The following is a 24,432-nucleotide window of genomic DNA, read 5'->3' as shown; positions in this document are numbered from 1 at the left end:
GGGGGGGGGCTCAGAGGGCGGCGCTTTTTTTTGCTGCTTGGGGCAGCCAAAAAGTTAGAGCCGGCCCTGCCCCCTGCACATCACTTTTCCAAAGCACAAATGATTGATTGAAATTCTAAATTTAGTAGAATTTCAGTGAACCTCAGGTTTATATTAAGGAGGTTAAAATATATTGTTCAAAATCTTTATCAGTAAGGTCAAAACTAAAAATGAAATAAGCTGGACCATATTCTGTTCTTATTTACACAACTCCTAATTCAGAATAATGGTTGAAGCCCTTGCAATTACTCCAGATTTAGAGCAGCGCTAAGGAGAGCAGAATTTGCCCCCTTGTGTTTGTTAGTTGCAATTTCGGTTGGAAACTGTGCTACAGAGAGGGCCTCTCTGGTAAAACCCCTAAATGGCACATTATATTGAAGAATTCACTTAGCGCAACTTACTGTAAGTATTAAAGTGCATGTAATTTCTAGAATTTACTTGATGATGTTTCTTTGTAAAACTTCTGTAAAGATTGGAACCAACATTGCCTGCCAGTAACATTAGACCCTTGAGTAAGACCAACTGCAATGAATTAACTATGGAAAAAAGTCCATCTGTATGGAGATCATCCACAACAGAACCCTTTCATGGGAGTGTGTGTGTGTGGGGAGAAGCAAGCCATTTTACAAGGGGGTACATAGATACAAATTTAAGCTGCGGGCTAGCTCCTTAAACACATACATCACAAGTTATCAGCCAATACTTGTGTTTAGGTAAATGAAGGGGCATTCTGGAGGTAGCTCTTGCTCTTTTTGTTGTAACATTGGAGCTAAAACTAGAAGCTGAGGAGATCTGAAACGAAACCCCTCTGGATAATTCAGAACTACACCACTGTCTTGATGCTTAGCATCGTTTACCCTCTCGGATCTTTTTCCTTTAATTTCTTTGGGGCACTGTCCTAGGCATTTTAGAAATAATGCTACATCATGTCAGTAAAAGCACTGGTTTTTACTGACATGATGATTGCATGGCAGACAGCAATATATTCCAACAGAATGTGCCCCTGGGGCCATGGTGGGGGCAGAGAACCTGGCATAGATGACTTTTGCAGGGCCGCCCGGGGGGGCAAGTAGGACAATTTGCCCCAGGCCCCCACGAGAATATAGTATTCTATAGTATTGCAACTTTTTTTTATGGAAGGGGCCCCTGAAATTGCTTTGCCCCAGGCCCTCTGAGTCCCCTGGGCAGCCCTGGACTTTTGCCTCCCGATACTGGGGGGGGGGGCACAACCTAAAGGTGAGGACATATAACTGCCCCACGTGTCTCCTCTGCCCAGCGATCCCCCCCACCCGGTGCCCAGCCCTGGGGCCACCGCGCTCTCCCCACTCCATGTTACCTGCAGGGGGAGAGGGGGCTCTGTCCTTCTCCCACTGCATCTCCCCCGGCACGTTTGGCCCGTGTCCCTGGCAGGCGGGCCCGGGTGGGGAGTGGGAGGAAGTCACTTCTCTTGCCAGCTGAAGGTGGCCGCTCTGGGTTGCTGCTCTGTGCAACGTAGCACGGCTGGGGAGGTGGTGGCAGTGGCCTGCTCCCCAACCGGGCCCAGCTGCTGGGGACGGGGATGAGTGAGCCTGAAATGTGCTGGGGGGAGAGGGGACCCCGGCTCACTTGGCCCCCAGCTCAGCTTTCACAGGCAACTGCTGTGCTGCACAGAGCAGCGACCCAGAGCAGCTGGCATGAGAAGTGGCTGGTCCTGCCCTCTCCGCTGCCTGCCTGGGCCCAGTTGCTGGACAGGGGCTAAGCATGCTGGGGGGCAGGCGCAGTGGGAGAAGGACAGGGTCCCTCTCGCTCCCCCACCCCAGCAGGCCAAGCAGAAATCTGGGGGGGGCACTTGACCCCGCATGCCCCCCCATGTATGGCATGTGCCCCTCCAAAAGCAGTGAAATTTAAATTCCTGTGCACGCCCGTTACTTCAATTGTGACAAGTTAGAAACCTTCTAAACAATATGATGAACTTACCAAAGGTGAGAACATTAGCTCAAATCCTTTGGGGGTGGGGGGAAAGGGAGGGAAGATGAGGGGGTTGCAATTGGCCGCCTGGAGGATGGAGGAGATGCAGGATCCAGGGACGAGCAATCCACCCCCCTCCCCGCCCCACAGTCCCTGGAAAGCTCAATGAAGTAGCAGCCGGTGGTAGTGCAAGCCCCAGGCTTTGGCCAGGAGAGGCACAGCACAGAGCGCCCCAAGCACAGCAGTGTAGGTGTGCGAGTGAGTGATGCAGGGGAGCCCTAGCTAAGGGCTGTGGCCAACAAAGAAGCCGCCTGGCTGATTGACAGCTCAGGGGAAGGGTTGTGTGACTCTTGCACACAGAGAGCTCTGCATGCCTGTTTTAAAGGGCCAGTGCTCCTGCATGCTTGTGCTCGTCCATGAAGAGCGAGCTGGAGCCCGGTTCAAGTATGAAACTCGGGGGTGGGGTAGGGTGGGTAAGTGCCCCCCTGCCCTCCCTAACTGGCACCTCTGTTTCAAAGGAGTTTAAATTAAATAGAATTGAAACGGGTGTTGGGTGCCTTTGGCAGTTTGACAGTCCCAGCCCTAATGTGTAGAGAAGAGGCTGGTGACAGCTGAAAATCAACAGGCAAAACTGACCAAACAAGGGGAACTACTCGGAGCTAACTTACTGGAGTAGGTGAAAAGCCTGCTGTGTCCGACTTCAAACAAAGTATGGAAAGCCTACCCAGCCTGTGCTAAGGCACTTCCTATACCTCTGAGGTGGTACAGGAGGCTCTAGAAGCACCAAGTCTGTCTTTCTGGAGCTTCTGTGGCCAGGCATGGGAGAAGTCACAGAAAGGAAGAAGTTAGAGGATCTGGCTCTGTTGGCTGCATAAATCAGGCAAATTCCTTTTAGCTTGTAAACTCTTTGAGGCAGGGACCGTCACTATGGACTTCACAATGGGTGGTGAAGCTGGTTGGGGCCCTTAGCCCAATAGACATTCTAATAAATAATAAACTCCAGTGACATCCACTGTGTAACCCTGGCATGAGTGAGATCAGATTCAGGCTCAGGGGGACTGAGTCATCTATCTGCCGCCCCGACCGGGAAAACCGAAAGGTCTGCTGCTTGCCAGGAGCTAGGATACACAATGTGACGGAGAGACTGCCGAGACTCATCAAGCCCTCGGATCGCTACCCCTTCCTGCTTCTCCACGTGGGCACCAATGATACTGCCAAGAATGACCTTGAGCGGATCACTGCAGACTACGTGGCTCTGGGAAGAAGGATAAAGGAGTTTGAGGCGCAAGTGGTGTTTTCGTCCATCCTCCCTGTGCAAGGAAAAGGCCTGGGTAGAGACCGTTGAATCGTGTAAGTCAACGAATGGCTACGCAGGTGGTGTCGGAGAGAAGGCTTTGGATTCTTCGACCATGGGATGGTGTTCCAAGAAGGAGGAGTGCTGGGCAGGGACGGGCTCCACCTAGTGACCGAGGATGTGGAAAAAGCTAATGTACTCAATGATTTTTTTGCCTCTGTCTTCACAAACAAGGTCAGCTCCCAGACTGCTGCACTGGGCAGCACAATATGGGGAGAAGGTGACCAGCCCTCTGTGGAGAAAGAAGTGGTTCGGGACTATTTAGAACAACTGGACGTGCACAAGTCCATGGGGCCGGATGCGCTGCATCCGAGGGTGCTAAAGGAGTTGGCGTATGAGATTGCAGAGCCATTAGCCATTATTTTTGAAAACTCATGGCGATCGGGGGAGGTCCCGGATGACTGGAAAAAGGCTAATGTAGTGCCCATCTTTAAAAAAGGGAAGAAGGAGGATCCGGGGAACTACAGGCCAGTCAGCCTCACCTCAGTCCCTGAAAAATCATGGAGCAGGTCCTCAAGGAATCAATTATGAAACACTTAGAGGACAGGAAAGTGATCAGGAACAGTCAGCATGGATTCACCAAGGGGAAGTCGTGCCTGACTAACCTAATTGCCTTCTATGATGAGATAACTGGCTCTGTGGATGAGGGGAAAGCAGTGGATGTGTTATTCCTTGACTTTAGCAAAGCTTTTGATACGGTCTCCCACAGTATTCTTGCTGCCAAGTTAAAGAAGTATGGGCTGGATGAATGGACTGTAAGGTGGATAGAAAGCTGGCTAGATCGTCGGGCTCAACGGGTAGTGATCAATGGCTCCATGTCTAGTTGGCAGCCGGTTTCAAGCGGAGTGCCCCAAGGGTCGGTCCTGGGGCCGGTTTTGTTTAATATCTTTATTAATGATCTGGAGGATGGTGTGGACTGCACTCTCAGCAAGTTTGCCGATGACACTAAACTAGGAGGCGTGGTAGATACACTAGAGGGTAGGGATCGGATACAGAGGGACCTAGACAAATTAGAGGATTGGGCCAAAAGAAACCTGATGAGGTTCAACAAGGACAAGTGCAGAGTCCTGCACTTAGGACGGAAGAATCCCATGCACAGCTACAGACTAGGGACCGAATGGCTAGGTAGCAGTTCTGCAGAAAAGGACCTAGGGGTCACAATGAACGAGAAGCTGGATATGAGTCAACAGTGTGCTCTTGTTGCCAAGAAGGCTAACGGCATTTTGGGCTGTATAAGTAGGCAGATCGAGGGACGTGATCGTTCCCCTTTATTCGACATTGGTGAGGCCTCATCTGGAGTACTGTGTCCAGTTTTGGGCCCCACACTACAAGAAGAATGTGGAAAAATTGGAAAGAGTCCAGCGGAGGGCAACAAAAATGATTAGGGGTCTGGAGCGCATGACTTATGAGGAGAGGCTGAGGGAACTGGGATTGTTTAGTCTCCAGAAGAGAAGAATGAGGGGGGATTTGATAGCAGCCTTCAACTACCTGAAGGGGGGTTCCAAAGAGGATGGAACTCGGCTGTTCTCAATGGTGGCAGATGACAGAACAAGGAGCAATGGTCTCAAGTTGCAGTGAGGGAGGTCTAGGTTGGATATTAGGAAACACTATTTCACTAGGAGGGTGGTGAAGCACTGGAATGCGTTACCTAGGGAGGTGGTGGAGTCTCCTTCCTTGGAGGTTTTTAAGGCCCGGCTTGACAAAGCCCTGGCTGGGATGATTTAGTTGGGAATTGGTCCTGCTTTGAGCAGGGGGTTGGACTAGATGACCTCCTGAGGTCCCTTCCAACCCTGATATTCTATGATTCTATGATTCAGCAACAGAAAAAGCTTCAGAGATCATTCAGTCTACGTCTCTGTCAATGCAGGGTTGTTCTCAGTGCCTTTTTTAGAGGTTGATGTCTTTCCTAGATTTAAAATCCCCATATTTTGGGACTTCTAAATCACTTCCCAAAGGAGATTATTGCTCAGTTGAATATCTCTCACTGTCAGGAACACATTGTGAAATTCAGTTTAAATTTCCCCTTAATCATAGAATATCAGGGTTGGAAGGGACCTCAGGAGGTCATCTAGTCCAATCCCCTGCTCAAAGCAGGACCAATCCCCAACTAAATCATCCCAGCCAGGGCTTTGTCAAGCCTGACCTTAAAAATCTCTAAGGAAGGAGATTCTACCACCTCCCTAGGTAACCCATTCCAGTGCTTCATCACCCTCCTAGTGAAAAAGTTTTTCCTAATATCCAACCTAAACCTCCCACACTGGAACTTGAGACCATTACTCCTTGTTCTGTCATCTGGTACCACTGAGAATAGTCTAGATCCATCCTCTTTGGAACCCCCTTTCAGATAGTTGAAAGCAGCTATCAAATTCCCCCCTCATTCTTCTCTTCTGCAGACTAAATAATCCCAGTTCCCTCAGCCTGTCCTCATAAGTCATGTGTTCCAGCCCCCTAATCATTTTTGTTCCCCTCCGCTGGACTCTTTCCAATTTTTCCACATCCTTCTTGTAGTGTGGGGCCCAAAACTGGACACAATACTCCAGATGAGGCCTCACCAATGTCGACTGGAGGGGAATGATCACATCCCTCGATCTGCTGGCAATGCCCCTACTTATACAGCCCAAAATGCCATTAGCCTTCTTGGCAACAAGGGCACACTGTTGACTGATATCCAGCTTCTCGTCCACTTTAACCCCGTCCTTTTCTGCAGAATTGCTGCCTAGCCACTCGGTCCCTAGTCTGTAGCAGTGCATGGGATTCTTCCTTCGTAAGTGCAGGACTCTGCACTTGTCCTTATTGATCCTCATCAGATTTCTTTTGGCCCAATCCTCTAATTTGTCTAGGTCCCTCTGTATCCTATCCCTACCCTCCAGCGTATCTACCACTCCTCCCAGTTTAGTGTCATCTTCAAACTTGCTGAGGGTGCAGTCCACGCCATCCTCCAGATCATTAATAAAGATATTGAACAAAACCGGCCCCAGGACCAACCCTTGGGGCATTCCGCTTGATACCGGCTGCCAACTAGACATGGAGTCATTGATTACTACCCTTTGAGCCCAATGATCTAGCCAGCTTTCTATCCACCTTATAGTCCATTCATCCAGCGCATTCTTCTTTAACTTGCTGGCAAGAATACTGTGGGAGACCATATCAAAAGCTTTGCTAAAGTCAAGGAATAACATGTCCACTGCTTTCCCTCATCCACAATTATATCCCCATGTATCACTCTTGGTAATTCATCCTAAAAACCAAACGGGGGTGTGAACATGGCATCTAGCACTGCAAAAGAACTAACAAAATGCCACTTTTAATTGTGAACTTTATTTTCCAGTACAATTCAGTTTATATAGCACAGGAGAAGTTTCAAGAAAAAGGGTGCAGTTTGGCTTTAAGGACGCTTTCTATTGTTTTAATCTTTTCCTCTTGCATTAAATAGGAAAACTTGGGGGAAATAGTTTCTGACTCGGACCCAATCTTGCATTCCTTGTGCATCTGCAAATTTCCATATCTTGAAGTTAGAGGATCCATTAAATCAAAGTTCAGGATACATAAGAAAGGCAGGATCAGTTCCCTTGAGGATAAACAGTATTATGCTGTAGTTCACTTTATCCTTCCCAACTAAAGAATGCTTGTTGCAAGATACACAAATAATCTCACTAGTACACATACAATAGATAACTTTGTTTGACAAACTTGTGCATTAAACCCACAACCATTTTTCTCATATAAAGAAGTCACAAAACCAGTGTTTATTTCCATATAAAACAGTTTAGTCTGGAAACAATTTGCAGTTAAGTAATAATGATCTTATGTTTAGATAGAAACTTTCATCAAGCTGGAACACAAAATGCTTTGCAGACCATCCCTAGATTTCAAGCTGGATCATCTAGTCTGTCCTCCTACTCCAGGGAATTTTACTAATTGATTTCTGCATCAAGCCCCAAAACTTGTGGCTGAGAAAGAAAGTCTCTTTTACAAAGATAGCCAGTTTTGATTTAAAACTCCAAGTGACAGCGAATCCTTGGTCAAACTGTCCAATGGTGGATTAGCCTCACTATTGAAATTTTTTTGCCTTATTTGTCTTGCTTCAACTTCCAACTACTGGAACTTGTTAAGTCTTTGTCTGCTAGAGTAAAGACCTCCCTAGTATTGACCATCTTTTCTCAGACCTTGATCTAGTCATCCATTAATCTCCTCAAGTCTTTCTATATTAGTTGCTTGCATACATGACATGCTGAAGTTTTGCTTTTAAGGCACAGCCTAGAGTACAGGACTGCCCTGCCCTGGGAAGAGCACTAGAGAGATCGTGCAGAAGAAGCAGTGCTAAGAATATGCAGACTGAAAGGTGCAGTCTATCTGCTGCATCCATTAGGATGGAGAAGATTGCACCCCTGATGCAAAGGCCCTGCTCCAGAGGCTAATGCAAAAGGAGGGACAGGGCCATGATCCCACCTTCTCTTTGCCCTCTTTTTGGGGAGGAAAGTAGAGTACACTGGTCCCTGCACAAATGCTGTGGCATAAGAACATAAGAACGGCCATATTGGGTCAGACCAAAGGTCCATATAGCCCAGTATCCTGTCTTTCAACAATGGCCAATGCCAAATGCCCCAGAGGGAATGAACAGAACAGGTAATCAGCAAGTGATTCATCCCCTGTCGCCCATTCCCAGTTTCTGGGAGGGGATAGGGACACCATCCCTGCCTATCCCAGCTAATAGCCATTGATGGACCTATCCTCCATGAACTTATCTAGTTCTTTTTTGAACCCTGTTATAATCTTGGCCTTCACAACATCCTCTAGCAAGGAGTTCCATAGGTTGACTGTGCATTGTGTGAAAAAATACTTCCTTTTGTTTGTTTTAAACCTGCTGCCTATTAATTTCATTTGGTGACCCCTAGTTCTTTTGGTATGAAGAGTAAACAACACTTCCTTATTTACTTTCTCCACATCAGTCATGATTTTATAGACCTGTATCATATCCCCCCTTAGTCGTCTCTTTTCCAAGCTGAAAAGTCCCAGTCTTATTAATCGCTCCTCATATGACAGCTGTTCCATACCCCTAATAATTTTTGTTGCCCTTTTCTGAACCTTTTCCAATTCCAATATATCTTTTTTGAGATGGGGCGACCACATTTGCATGCAGTATTCAAGATGTGGGCATACCATGGATTTATATAGAGGCAATATGATATTTTCTGTCTTATTATTTATCCCTTTCTTAATGATTCCCAACATTCTAATCGCCTTTTTGACTGCCGCTGCACATTGAGTGGATGTTTTCAGAGAACTATCCACAATGACTTCAAGATCTCTTTCTTGAGTGGTAACAGCTAATTTAGACCCCATCATTTTATATGTATAGTTGGGATTGTGTTTTCCAATGTGCATTACTTTGTATTTATCAACATTGAATTTCTTCTGCCATTTTGTTGCCCAGTCACCCAGTTTTGTGAGATCCTTTTGTAGCTCTTCGCAGTCTGCTTGGGACTTAACTATTGAGTAGTTTTATATCATCTGCAAATTTTGCCACCTCACTACCCCTTTATCCAGATCATTTATGAATATGTTCAATAGGAGTTGGCACAGTACAGACCTCTGGGGGACACCACTATTTACTGCTCTCCATTGTGAAACCTGACCATTTATTCCTACCCTTTGTTTCTTATCTTTTAGCTAGTTACTAATCCATGAGAGGGCCTTCCCTCTTATTCCATGACAGCTTACTTTGCTTAAGAGCCTTTGGTGAGGGACCTTGTCAAAGGCTTTCTGAAAATCTAAGTACACTATATCTACTGGATCCCTCTTGTCCACATGCTTGTTGACACCCTCAAATAATTCTAGTAGATTGGTGACGCATGATTTCCCTTTACAAAAACCATGTGGGCCCTGTGTGGCCACACAGTTGGACCTATACCATCTGGCTCATTTGACCAGTCTGGGTGTTTTTTCTAGTGCCTTGCAAGTTGCTGGTCAGAAAAAGTGGTATGGCAGTTTTTTTTTTTTGCTGTGTGTAGTGTGGCAGTATGCGCAGCTATCTTAACTACTGTCCATGCACATCACAGCTGGGAATGTGCTGCCCCTGCCCAGTGGCACCTGGGTCCCTCTCTGCCAGGGACAGGCACCAGCCAAAGTGGCGACCCTAATATAAACCCAAAGCAGTGCAATTACTGTATATTTATTCCTGCTAGCTACTGGATGGAATGACATACCTGCTCCCATTTATGGGATTATGTTGAACTCTAATTGCTTTAATACATAAAGACAATAAATCTTACCGCTATAGCTACTATATCTTCTCCTTTCATTCAAGTGGTGAAGGCCTGTTTCTGTTCTCTGTCCCAATTGACAGTCTCCACAGTAGTGGTGTGCAGCATACTTAATGACCATGAAGTCCCGAGTGGCTATAGAAACATTACACTGCTGCCACAGTTCAGTGTCTTCTAGCATCATGCTGGGCAGTGGCTCAGTGCTGATTAGCTTTTGGGGCTTGGAGGTGTTCCTGGACTGCTCTTTCTACGGTCACAACATTAAAATAATAAATTTTGCTTTGTGAGTTTTTGTAAGGGACTCTGGAGTCCACTGTCACAACCACTCCACAAGTGACAAAAAGAAACAAAACAGAAACTTTACACAACTTAAGCAATCATTCATTTTTGAAAGGTTCCCTTTGTTTCCTGTTACAATCAATAAACTCCTTTGTTTAAAAAGACACTTATAATACCATGTGTCTGTCTCAGGGGGATAAAGGAAGGACAGTTAGTTAAAAGTTGGATTTTGTAACAGTCATGTTTGTAAGTTCAACCTTATAGAACAAACATAATAAAAATGCGCAAGAGAAAAAAAGATAAGGAAAAAATAGTGAATCTTCTGTCTGAGGCTCTCCTTTTTCCCCTGACACACTGTCAATCCTCCATTGTACAATATGAGTCAGGGACACACACAAATTGCTTTAACTTCTGCACCCTATGTTCCTTTATGGTCTGGGATGGTACCTGGCTGACATGGTCCCATACCAAGGCAAAGCCACTAATGTCTTTTGTAGCCTTTCACACTAATTACTGTGTTTGTTGCCCCCAAACCTTTAAAGATCTTGAGTCAGACCCCAAAGTAGTATGTGAGGGGTTGAAAAACCCATGAGATTTAAACAATCCATTTTGCATTCTCTTTATCTGCCTTCTTGGTTTTGAGCCTTTTGGGTGCGCTGGTGTCACATTTTCATTCTTTTCTCCAGGACTAAGGGCTAGAAGTTTTGTTAAAAGAAAGAAAGAAAGAAAGAAAGAAAGAAATCTGAGAACCTCACATATTTGCATGATTCCAGGAGCTGGGGCTCCAAGAAAAACACCAGTTATCATGAGACTCAAACTCAAACCTTGAGAATTGGCAACACTGGTGATGGCAAAAAGGAGTTGTCAGCTCCTAAGCTGGTCCAGCTTGGAGTCAAGTAGACAGGAGAAAAGGGGACAGAAAAGTAGCAAAATTAGACTGAATGAAGTAATATACTAGGAAAGAGGTAGCAGGAATCTTAAATCGTACCTTCAAGAGGTTGTTTAAGCTACAGCAGATCTGGTAGTGGAGACAAGAGCTGGGCAAATAATGGATTTTTGGGTCACATGTAATGCTTTGGCCCCCAATGAAGCATTTTGATTTTGGGCATCTTTAACCTTTAAAAAAAAAAAAGGTGAAGGAAATTTGGAAACAAAAGGCTAGATTCACAAGGGACATAGGCACCATTCTTGAGAGAGAGATGAACGGGGGAGACCCAGGTTCAAATCCCCACTGTCGAGCAGGAACTTGAACCCAGATCTCCTATATCCCTCTTGAATGCCCTTGCCACAGGGCTATATATAGAGTATAGCTCTCAAGCTTTGCTGTTGAAGCTGTTCTACTTTCTATAGCTAATTAAATATTCTTGGGAGCAGGTGGAGTGGATCTTTGGTTTCTCCCCTCCAAGGTGAGGGCCCTAATCACTGGGCTATAGAGTCATTCTCTCTGATGCTGTCTCAATGAATATTTAATTTATACAAACCAGAAGAGCTTCAACAGGAGAGACTGAGAGAGCCCCTCCTCAGAATATCCCAAAGCCTGGTGATTAGGGCACTCACCTGGGATATGGAAACCTGGGTTCAAGTCCCTACTCTAGAGTGGGAATTTGAACCTGAGTCTCCTACATCTCAGATGTGTGCCCAACTATTGGGCTGCTAGGGGGGAATACCACCCCGATCCTAGTACTGAGAATAGCATATAAATCCCCTTGGGACGATGCCTAAAAAAAAAAAGTTTAATTTTGACAGTGCTGAAATTGACTATCTTGACATTTCCAAAAGGTTTTTTTTGGCCAAAACAGTTCGTCAAAATTGACACAAATTCACAAAATGTTTCAGTTAACCCAAATCTGTATTATTCAGTGAAAACAAGTTTTGCCTGAAATTTTTTTGCCTACCTCTAGTAACCTGACATCCACACTAATCTCTGTCTGGCTTCTGAGTGAGTCCATCTGAGGCCTAAAAGAATTCCTCAAAGGGCACTGGATGAGGAATGCCCCAAAATTATCTAGAAGGGATGATCAATCATCACTGCCTCAAAGTATCTCATCAAAATGATTTCAGGTATCCTAGTCCATCATGCTAAACTGTGAGTTCATACAAGTGCTTGCAGGTCATCTAACCATCACATTTGAGTGCAAACATACTAAATTCATACTAAACTCAACAGATAGTGATCAATGGCTTGATGTCTAGTTGGCAGCTGGTATCAAGCGGAGTGCCCCAGGGGTCGATCCTGGGGCCGGTTTTGTTCAACATACTCATAGACTGTAAGGTCAGAAGGGACCATTATGGTCATCTAGTCTGACCTCCCGCATGATGCAGGCCACAAAAGCTGACCCACCCACTTTCCCTTAACTCAGCTGTTGAAGTCTCCAGATCGTGATTTAAAGACTTCAAGTCGCAGAGAATCCTCCAGCTTGCGACCCATTCCCTACGCTGCGGAGGAAGGCGAAAAACCTCCAGGGCCCCTGCCAATCTACCCTGGAGGAAAATTCCTTCCCAACCCCAAATATGGCAATCAGTAGAACCCCGAGCATACAGGCAAGATTCTCCAGCCGGACCCTCATTTTACCAGCGATGGCACGTTATCCCATCAAACCATTCCCTCCATAAACTTATCTAGCCTAATCTTGAAGCCAGAGAGGTCTTTTGCCCCCACCGTTTCCCTCGGAAGGCTGTTCCAAAATTTCACCCCTCTGATGGTTAGAAACCTTTGTCTAATTTCAAGCCTAAACTTCCCCACGGCCAGTTTATATCCATTTGTTCTCGTGTCCACATTAGTACTGAGCTGAAATAATTCCTCTCCCTCTCTGGTATTTATCCCTCTGATATATTTAAAGAGAGCAATCATATCCCCCCTCAGCCTTCTTTTGGTTAGGCTAAACAAACCGAGCTCCTCGAGTCTCCTTTCATACGAAAGGTTTTCCATTCCTCGGATCATCCGAGTGGCCCTTCTCTGTACCCGTTCCAGTTTAAGTTCATCCCTTTTAAACATAGGAGACCAGAACTGCACACAGTACTCCAAATGAGGTCTCACCAGTGCCTTGTATAACGGAAGCAGCACCTCCTTGTCCCTACTAGAAATACCTCGCCTAATGCATCCCAAGATCGCATTAGCTTTTTTCATGGCCACGTCACATTGCCGACTCATAGTCATCCTGCGGTCAACCAGGACTCCGAGGTCCTTCTCCTCCTCCGTTACTTCCAACCGATGCGTCCCCAGCTTATAACTAAAATTCTTGTTAGTCATCCCTAAATGTATCACCTTACACTTCTCACTATTAAATTTCATCCTATTACTATTACTCCAATTTACAAGGTCATCCAAGTCTCCCTGCAGGATATCCCGATCCTTCTCCGAATTGGCAATACCTCCCAACTTTGTGTCATCCGCAAACTTTATCAGCCCACTCCTACATTTGGTTCCAAGGTCAGTAATAAATAGATTAAATAAAATCGGACCCAAAACCGAACCTTGAGGAACCCCACTGGTGACCTCCCTCCAACCTGACAGTTCACCTTTCAATACTACCCACTGCAGTCTCCCCTTTAACCAGTTCTTTATCCACCTCTGGATTTTCATATCGATCCCCATCTTTTCCAATTTAACCAATAATTCCTCATGTGGTACCGTATCAAACGCTTTACTAAAATCGAGGTATATTAGCTCCACCGCATTTCCTTTATCTAGAAAGTCTGTTACTTTCTCAAAGAAGGAGATCAGGTTGGTTTGGCACGATCTGCCTTTCGTAAACCCATGCTGTAATTTGTCCCAATTGCCATTCACCTCAAGGTCCTTAACTACTTTCTCCTTCAAAATTTTTTCCAAGACCTTGCATACTACAGATGTTAAACTAACAGGCCTGTAGTTACCTGGGTCACTTTTTTTCCCTTTCTTGAAAATAGGAACCACATTAGCTATTTTCCAGTCCAACGGTACCACCCCCGAACATCTTCATTAATGATCTGGATGATGGGATGGATAGCACCCTCAGCAAGTTCGCAGATGACACTAAGCTTGGGGGAGAAATAGATATGCTGGAGGGTAGGGATAGGGCCAAGAGTGACCTAGACAAATTGGAGGATTGGGCCAAAAGAAACCTGATGAGGTCAACAGGGACAAGTGCAGAGTCCTGCACTTAGGATGGAAGAATCCCATGCACTGCTATAGGCTGGGGACTGGCTAGCTAAGTGGCAGTTCTGCAGAAAAGGACCTGGGGAATTACAGTGGACGAGAAGCTGGATATGAGTCAACAGTGCGCCCTTGTTACCAAGAAGGCTAATGGCATATTGGGCTGCATTAGTAGGAGCAGTGCCAGCAGATTGAGGGAAGTGATTATTCCCCTCTATTAGGCCACATCTGGAGTATTACATCCAGTTTTGCGCCCCCCCCCCCCACTACAGAAAGGAAGTGGACAAATTGGAGAGATTCCAGCGGAGGGCAACTAAAATGATCAGGGGGCTGGGGCACATGACTTATGAGGAGAGGCTGAGGGAACTGTGATTGTTTAGTCTGCAGAAGAGAAGAATGAGGGGGGATTTGATAGCAGCCTTCAACTACCTGAAGGGGGGTTCCAAAGAGGATGGAGCTAGGCTGTTCTCAGTGGTGGCAGATGACAGAACAAGGAGCAATGGTCTCAAGTTGCAGTGGGGGAGGTCTAGGTTGGATATAAGGAAAAACTATTTCACTAGGAGGGTGGTGAAGCACTGGAATGGGTAACCTAGGGAGGTGGTGTACGCTCCATCCTTAGAGATTTTTAAGGCCCGTCTTGACAATGGGATGATTTAGATGGGGTTGGTCCTGCTCTGAGGAGGGGGTTGGACTAGATGACTTCCTGAGGCCTCTTCCAACCCTAATCTTCTATGATTCTAAATTAACACAACTTCTTTGACTTCATTTGTCCTTTCAACAATTTTACATAACATATTACAGTTCAAACTGACGTTCCGTGTCCAATCACAGGTGTCCCTAGCCTCTGTTTGCCAGCAGCTGGGAATGGGCGACAGGATGGATCACTTGATGATTACCTGTTCTGTTCATTCCCTCTGGGCACCTGGCACTGGTCACTGTCAGAAGACAGAATACTGGGCTAGATGGACCTTTGGTCTGAACCAGTATGGCCGTTCTTATGTTCTGATTCAGCCAATTTAACTCAGCAAAACTAGAATTTTTTAAAAAATCATGCATTTTAAAACAATATGATTCCATGGAAAAAGTCCACATCTTGAACTGCAAGCACCACTTAATGTACCATTTGGACTATTCTGAGAGGTCTCCAATCCAAATTCTAGCCTGGCCTGACTCTGCTTGGTTCATCATCAGCTTTCAGCACTGATGAATGTACAGCCACAGGCCAGTAATGAGAAAAAAACAGTGCTGAATTCTCAAATAAAATAAATCTATGTCTACCACAGTCTATATTTCTCCATCCCCCCCGCCCGCCTCTGTAATAAAGTTTACAGAGGAACCACAGGAAGATTTTGCCAGCACAGACTAAACACACCCTCATATGAAGTGAAGGAAGAGAACTCAAATTATCACCAGTAAATATATTAACACTGGACTTCTGAGCATGCTTCTATGAAAAATTCACACTACTGATGTGAAAGGAACAGTATGTCTTAGAATGTGTGACCACATACATTACAACAGCTTCTGTGAACTCCTAGAACTGGTCAATTGTCCTGCTCATTAACAACTCTGGACCTCTATGAGCATCTGTGTGAAAGTGTTCAGGCTCAGTGTAAAAGGGAACAGCATATTTTACAACATTCTCCACATACATTACAGAGGCACCTGCTAATTCAGAAGTAATTCTATGGTTCTTATTGCTTTGTTGCAGTCATACCTAGATAGTACGCAATCCCTGTACAGAATATTACCCAAGCGCTATATGTGTTAAGATTTATGAGTGGTGAGTCTCACCCTTTTTCATTCTGTGGAGCACTTTAAGCGAGCTCCTGTTATGGACGTGCCTCTGTGACAGATATGGCAATTTCCTGGATAAACTTGATTGAATTAAGTCAAACCTCATTGCATTAAGTTTAAATATTTTAGGAGTTCATTGTATTAAAAATGGAAATGTTTATGTATTATGGTGGGATTGTATGTAATGTCTCTAGGGAACTGTGTTACGTCTCTGGGAAGTGTTATGAACTTCAAAAGGACTATTTGAAACAATGTGAACTTTTAAAGTTAAATGGGTTTCCTAGGAAACATCGGGGGGCTAGGAAACATCGGGGGGGGGGAGAGGGGAAGGGGAAGAATGCAAATTCCCCATTTCCAGCCCCAATCTTTTGAAGCTATGGCTTGAGGAGAAAGCCATTGTCTGCCTGATTACCTATTCATGTCTGTAGCGATCAAAGACACAAACTCTATAAAAGAGAAAAATCACAGATATATGGATGTGCTTGTTCTGAGCTAACAGCTCTAGTGAATTTGTGACCACAGAAAATCTCAAGATGAGGTTTGAAGGACTATTCACCTGCCCAAGCCCTTGCTGGAGCCCGGGTGATCTCTGGCAAGCTTATTAGCATGCATGCACATTCTATTATTGTTTTTAATATGTTTTCTCTACAATGCTTTCACCCTAAGGATACATGTGCTAGCTTAGAAAGAGCTGTGTGGTAACTTGACTGTGAACAAGTACATTGTTTATAGCCTTTGAGAAAGGAAAGCAAAGCAGGCCTGCTGAGGCAGTCTGACTTGTTGGGAAATTCACAGCGTAGGCGGGGAACTCTGCAGCCTGGAAATATCCCTGTCAGGAAGCAGCAAGATGTGTGTCTGCACTCAAGAGAGCTGATGGCAGAGAAACCAGAAGCCTAAGAGGAGATGCCCTTGATGGAACCATGGAGACGGAATATAGGTGCAGCTGCCATGAACTGTGATAGCCTCCTGACCCAATACCTCACCCTATCACTGCTTGGTTCTCATTCTGCAGAGCAGCGGGAAGGAGCTCATGGACCAAAGTTTGTAAGCAACTGATTGAGTTTGATTTATAGTGGTAATAAATTGCCACTACCCTGTGAATTCCTATGGCCTTGTACCTGGGAGCATCCCTTCCAGTTCATCCCTCCTTGAAGAGAGTCATGAAGCTTTTTGTCTTTGACCATACAGGATAGGGTTGACTGCACCTGTCATTCCTGACAGAATCAGATGGTTCCATTGGAGACTTGCTACATAACCTTCTTTGTCATTAGTTATGTCAGTGGTCCCCAGGACCGTTGCTTGGTGTGTTCTTCCTGTAGGATGACAGTTAGGGCTCAGGCCTCTGCCAGCCCCTAATGTGATTAACCATCCCTAATCACAATTCCGCAGGCCCTGCATTGCGAATGTATGCTGCTCCCTAAGCTCAAAGGTTCCAAGTCCAGAAGGGACCATTGTGATCATCTAGTCTGAAATCCTGTATAACACAGGCCATAGAACTCCCCCAAAGTAATTACTAGAGAACATCTTTTAGCAAAATATCCAATCTTAATTTTAAAATTGCCAGTGGATGAAGAATCCATCACAGCTCTTGGTAAATTGTTTCAATTAATTATCCTCATTGTTAAAATTACACCTTATTTCCAGTCTGAATTTGTTTAGCTTCAACTTCCAGACATCGGATCATGTTATATCTTTCTCTGCTAGGTTGAAGAACCTATCATCAAATATTTGTTCCCCATGTAGGTACTTCTATTGTATAGCCAGGGGTCGGCAACCTTTCAGAAGTGGTGTGCCGTGTCTTCATTTATTCACTCTAATTTAAGGTTTCGCGTGCCAGTAATACATTTTAACATTTTTAGAAGGGCTCTTTCTATAAGTCTATAATATAGAACTAAACTATTGTTGTATGTAAAGTAAATAAGATTTTTAAAATGTTTAAGAAGTTTCATTTAAAATTAAATTAAAATGCAGAGCACCCTGGACCGGTGGCCAGGACCTGGGCAGTGAGAGTGCCACTGAAAATCAGCTCGCGTGCCGCCTTTGGCACGCGTTCCATAGGTTGCCTACCCCCGTATAGTCAAATCCTCAACCTTCTCTTGTTAAGCTAAATAGATTGAGCTCCTTGAATATATCACTGTAATGTAAGGCATGTTTTCCAATCCTTTAAATCATTCTTGTGGCTCTCCTCTCCTGAACCCTATCCCATTTTTGAACATCCTTGAATTGTGGATACCAGAACTGGACACAGCATTCCAGAAGTGGTCATACCAGCGGCAAAGGTAAAATACCCTTTCTACTATTACTTGATATTCCCGTTTATGCATCCAAGGATCACATTAGCCCTTTTGGCCTCATCATACAGGGAGCTCTTGTTCAGCTGATTATCCGCCACAACCCGCAAATCTTTTTCAGAGTCACTGTTCCCCAGGACAGAGTCCCCCACCCAGTAAGCATGGCCTACATCCTTTGTTCCTAGATGTATACATTTACCTTTAGCTCATTTCAGAGCTATTCTCCTTTGAAGTAGTGTCTAAATCCAATGTCCTGCTCCTCTCAAGGCTATCTAATTGCCACATTTTGACCTTTCAAAGATGCTTGAACACCTACATCCTTTGGCCTACCTTCTGACCCTCCTTCATCAACCTTATCCATACTATCTTAGTGTCTGGGCCCTCTTAATGCAGCAACCCCATTAACCACTGCTGCTCCCTCAAGGAGGGTTTTGAGATGTGCTGACCAGCTATGGGCACTTCCTGGTATAGTAGTTTGGTTTTAGCTAGCTGCTCCTTTCAGCCCTCTTCAGTATTCTTCACAGTGCCTGAGGCTCTTCTTCCCCCTATCCCTGCTGCCTCTCATGCCCACTGTTTACTCAGAGCCTCAATATCTGGCCTGCTCTCCAGTTTCTTTTGAACTCCATCAGCCTGAATGTAGCAGATGGGCTCCTGCTAAAGGGATTGGAGGTGAGCAGGACTCTACATGTTAGCATCATTGTCTCATGCAGTTCCTCTGCAGTTCTTTAAATGGCAGCTCTCATTTGGTTCTTCCCAGTCCTTACTCCTCTTCTGACCACTGAGCTGCTGCTCCCAGCCATGAATCTTCTGAAGGTCTGGAAGGTCTTTTTGTAAGTTCACTATGCCACATGGCCTGGGCTGTTTCCCAGCTCTTCCTCCCTAGCCTACTTGTTGCTGGCTTCCCCCACTGGTCTAGAGCTCTGTCCCTGCCATGGCTTTATGTTCACTATGTACTGGTTCTCTCCAGCCAATCACAGCCATTTTCTTCTGCTTTGCAGAGGTGTTAGGCCTTTCGGTATGTTGGGTGCATATGGACAGAAGATCTTTCTTGCTTCCTGGCTGAGCTTTAAGAGGGCAGAGGGTCCCTGATACCGGCTTTTTAAGATGGTCCAGTGTCCTTCCACCTGTTACTCTTTATTGGCTGAGGTGATTGATATAGACTTTCATTTTCCCGTGAACCCAGTTACTGACCTGTGGCTCCTCAGATCATTCAGGTAGTGGAAAGGGCCTCAGCAGTGAACCTGCAGATTCAGTACACTGGACTGAACATCTGGCTGCAGAGAAGGGAGAAGCTGCATGGGTGAGGAAGAGAGAAAGGTGTAGAAGAAATAACAGGCAACTCTCTGGAGTGTCTGTTACGGTTACCAGACAGCAATGTGAACCTGGAGATGTGCCCTTACCCTAAGTTTGTGAATTCAAATTGGAAGCTGGCTGGTGTTCAACAAAGAACATAAGGTTCAGGAAAGAATGCAGAGTCAGATGGGGGAAAAGCTGAATCAATATCACTGCTGCCTGAGAAATGCAAAAAACTGTCTCTGAAGAGCCCTTCTTGAGTGAATGAACCTAAACTGTGCTGGCCAATGGTTGAGTGGACAAGGCTTTCATCCACACCAGTTTAGGGCTTGGCCTCTATTCACTGTAGGAATGCAAATAAAAATTAAATTTAATTTCTTCCCATCTCAAACGGTTTTCATAGTAAACTTGCAGTATAAATTAATACACTGCCAGTTTAGTCAAGGGGTTTATCCATATTATGGGAGGCATGTAATCTTACATAAGTATTATTTTTACTGATCTGATCTTTTTATAAATAGAGATAGAAAAATAGGGATTGGAAACCATTTTGAATTAACAAAATCTATTAAAACATCTGCCACTAGATGGCAGCATAAACATACACAAAACAGTAAATCTATCAAATACCATGAATGCTTTCCATATGCCTAAATTATCTTGCCTCTGAAGAATTTTCTAGTGCCCTAGATTCCATTGTAACTATATTTAATTCAAAATATCTTTAAATACTTAAAAATGAGGGAATTTTCACACTATGTCTAGCTGATAAAATTAAAAACCAGAGCAAGCCCTTTAAAACCATTAACAACGTTATGTATTTTTGATTCCTTATCCTCCATGTGCACTCACTCTGAAACATGGGCGACTATTCAGTTAAACTGAATAAAATGACTCTTTTTCTGATGGCATTTACCCTAGAACAAAGCCTGATAACTCTTCTAACATCGGCCCTCAGTTTTCAGAGCAACCCAGCCATCTAACCCTATTTAACGCTGCCACATTATAATAATCCTTTGCTTTCTGTAGCACCTTCCATTTGAGAATCTTAATGTACATTGCACTATCATTGCAGTCATTTATTTAGCGCCCTAGCACAGCCTGTGATGTACATATGTATTTTCCCATTTCTTAACAAATGAGGGAGCTGAGGCAGAGGGCAATCAAGACCAAACTTCTCCAATCGGATGACTTCACTCAGGCCCTGTGAAGGGGAATACTAAGCACGGATGCTGCCTACTGGTCAGGCTGGGGTGTAGCAGGTTATCTTTCACCCAGGCATTCCCCTTTCTCACTATACCTCCACCCCGTGGTGGTCTGTCCTTTTAGCAGCTCAGCTCTCTGTCCAAGTCACACATGCAGATCCACCCCTTTCAGGGTACACATAGAGTCCAATAATGTGGAATTCATCATAAATCAGCAAGGGCTTCAAGCCCCCCCCCTCCCCTTGGGTCAGGGGTTGGATCCTTGTATCTTCAGGGTCTTCCCCAACTGCTGGCGGATAGACTTCTGTCATTGTCCCCTCTTAGGGAGTGTTAGGGAAGCCCAGGCCCACCCTCGCCACCAGGTTCCAATCTAGGGCCTGGTGGTAGGCAGCTAAGTCCTGTACCTTGGGGTGCTAAGCGGCTGCCTCCCTGGATCACTTCTTACCAGTGTCCCCTTTTCTCACAGGTAAAGAACTGAATATAAAAATAAAGTTTCTGACCTTCAAAAGTCACCAGCCCCTCCTTTACAGCCCCTCTGATTCAGGTCAGTATCACCAGGCAGCAGTGATGTGGTGTGGCTTGATCCCTGTCTGCCTACCTCTGAGCTACTTTGCTTCCCTTTTTTAAGCTATGCCTCCAGCTTGTGCAGGTGTGATGGGGCAGGTCCAGAGCAGCTCCTTAACCCCTTCTTCTCCAGTGTGGGGTTTGTACATCTCACCACAGGCACTTAACTCAGTATTAATTGGATTGGCTTATAATAGAGTAATTGGATCCATATTAAATAGATTCAGGGCCTTACTTTAGGCTTCCAAATTTGAAAATTTTGATCTAGTGGTTTACCTGCAGTCACTAAGGAAATCTCTGGTTTGGAGCTGAGAATACAATTCAGGCCTCCAGAAATCTAGTTTTGAGTTCCTCCTTTGTCAGACTTCACTTCTGAATGTGGGTTGGAACAACAGAAAAGTTCCTGTATATCTGTCCTAAAGCCTGAATTTGGGAAGCCTTATAATAGAAAACTGATTACATCTGTTAATGGCATTTATATACTTCTAGCTCATCGTCAGTTGTTGAAACTGAAAATGTTCATGGTGGAAATATTTTTCATGCAGATGGAATAGGAATATAACCCAGAAGATAGGGTTTTGACAATTTTTGTTTCATGGTTTGATTACTAATAAATATTACGGGCCTGGTTCTGGGCTAATTTTTACCTGTGTAAACCAGGAATACCTATCAGTTCAGTTATGCTGGTGTAAAACCAGTTTGTATAAGAGCAGAATGAGTCCATAAATGTGTTTAACATCTTTCATCCCAAAGTGTTTTACAAATGTAACAAAATGATATACAAACTAGAGGGCTGCTCCTGCTCCATTGGAGTCAATGGGGCCTTTGCCATTGACTTCAGTGGGTGCAGGATCAAGCCATATAGGGGGAGATTTTTCAAAGCATAAATGGCAGGAAGGGACCTAATTTCCATTGGACGTCAGTAGTCAGTGCTGAGGCATTTGTTCAGTACTGATTTTAAGGGACAAGTATCACCTACCAAACCACAAATGCCACTTTCTGCAGCACTTGGTTTTCCATTGAGGTCTCACTCCAAGTACTAACTAGACTTGGAGTGAGACAATGAGGACTAGACAATGAGGCCTAGTTGTGAGAATACAGAGTTGCACTGCACCAGGTGGAATGGCTGCATGTGCATTTTAACCATTAGCCTGTGCAGGTTTTGTCAGCTAATATAACAACCCAGGGCCAGGCCATTCCCTTCTGTACAAAAATACCTGGAAAGGAGAAACGTTTAAAACCCCATACACTTTGGTGGAGGGGAAAATTGATGCATGTTCCACTCTGAGGACTAGCTCAGAAACTATTCACCATAGACATATACGTATATAAACTGTACAAATTGAATCCTGCTTTACTTTTTAATTGGACAGTTTATTTCATTTCAAATCACTGACAGTCTGTTTCCCAGCTGAAACTAATGACACTTTCATAACATATGAAAGACGTTGTCCTATTGTTTAGGCACAAACTTTGACCATCCTTAAAGATATTATAATAATATGGTTGGGACTATCCTCAGAAGCTATATATTACGGAACAGTAGCAGATACTCCACAGTTAAGGTTGCAACCCAGTTTCCATGATAAACTCTATTTTTCACCCCTCTCTAAAATCTGCAAACAAAGGTTTATCAGAGTGAAAATAGGTAGACTGCTTCTAGGCCCAAGGTAGAATTTCCCCACCCACTTTCATGAAACTTCAAGAGGGGTTCTGAAGTTATGGTCCCACCAAAATTTGGCAGGTGCTCAGAGTTTGAAAGTACAGACTTAAGCCACTAGGCTTGTCTTCACTACGGGGAGATCGACTCTGCTGCAACCGATGCAGCAGGGGTCGATTTAGCGGGTCTAGTGAAGACCCGCTAAATCGATGGCAGAACGCTCTCCAGTCGACCCTGGTACTCCAGTTCTCTGAGAAGAGCAAGGTAAGTCGACCAGAGAGCCTCTCCTGTTGACAGCACAGTGAAGACGCTGGGGTAAGTTGACCTAAGCTACGTCAACTCCAGCCATGTTATTCAAGTAGCTGGAGTAGCGTAACTTAAGTCAACTTACCCTGGTAGTGAAGACAAGCCCACTGTGATGAAAAATTCAAGACCAAAGCCAAAGAGCTTGTCTATATATCCCAAATGAATTTACAATCATGCATGAGGTCATGTGGGGACTGGAGTATGGTAGCGGATGCAACCCTATTGTACACTTAGCAATAAAGCTCACAAAGCTTCTTGGGGCTAAATTCTGCAATGGTTTGCATCTGCTGCAACCCCAGTTGACTTTAGGAGGTATGCAACAGTTGTATGTGAAGATTTGCTCCCTTAGACTTTAGAACCAGTTTTACCATGGGGAGATCTTGCCGAAGACAGACGTTATCTTCTTGTATTTCCAAACAGACCTGAAGGTCCAAATCCTGACCTGATGTGGCCAGGCAAAAATACACTGAAGTTACTGGGGTTGCAGAAATAAATTTGACCTGGGCAGCCAATTAGAGATGGAGAGAAGGGAGCTAGGTTTAATCTCATCCAGAAAAGATATTTCACATTTCATGATAAAGATTTTGCACAACATTAACAATCAGATGGTAAGCTCTTTGACCAGGACTTTTGATATATTTGTACAGCGCCTATCACAATGGGGGGCCTCAATAATTTAACAATATTTAAGGCCAATGTAAAGGAGATGATATAAGATGCTTTCTGAAATCAAGCTATTATTTGGTTTCTGTTAACAGAATGGCCATTTGTGACAGAAGTATAAACTGGAATTGAAAAAAGATCTCTGAGCTTTCCACAAAAATATTTAAGTTGAGATTTACAAACCTACCTAGGAGTAATCAATCTATTAAAATTAATGGCCACTTGGCATCCAGATCCCCTGGGTGGCTTTGAAAACTTTGCTATATGTAAATGGTTTTACTGTATTCCACTCCTGATTATTTTGCATCTTATGAAACCAAGTTTACCATTAGAGAATGAAGACCATTTAACAAATAAGGCCCAATCCTGCAAATATGATGGGTGTGGACAGTCCTGTCCCCATCCAGAGACTACTTTCTTTACTGGGGCTCCACATGAGCACAGGGTCTGTCCCTATGCGTCACATTGCAGGGGTGGAGCCTGGGTAGGGTCTAGAAAGGGGAACACTGATTGCAGTACCAGCAGTCATTACCACACGTGAACTGGAGAAAAGCATGAGCATACTCTGTTTTAGTATGCTACAAAAATTAATCATTGACATTTATTAGGTACTTTAATACTAAGCATATATTAAAGTAA

General features: G+C 44.5%; 1 long non-coding RNA gene across 1 annotated transcript in view; it reads left to right on the top strand.

Moving 5' to 3' along the window:
* The window catches only part of LOC112112547, an 83,542-nt gene that overhangs the window by 1,630 nt on the left and 57,480 nt on the right, over positions 1 to 24,432 (top strand). The window lies entirely within an intron of this gene.

This window comes from Terrapene carolina, unplaced genomic scaffold (genome assembly GCF_002925995.2).
Source record: "Terrapene carolina triunguis isolate 2854851 unplaced genomic scaffold, T_m_triunguis-2.0 Scaffold68, whole genome shotgun sequence".
Taxonomy (NCBI): Eukaryota; Metazoa; Chordata; order Testudines; family Emydidae; genus Terrapene; species Terrapene triunguis.
Note: the sequence above shows the minus strand (reverse complement) of the source record. Positions and strands in the feature narration are given on the sequence as shown.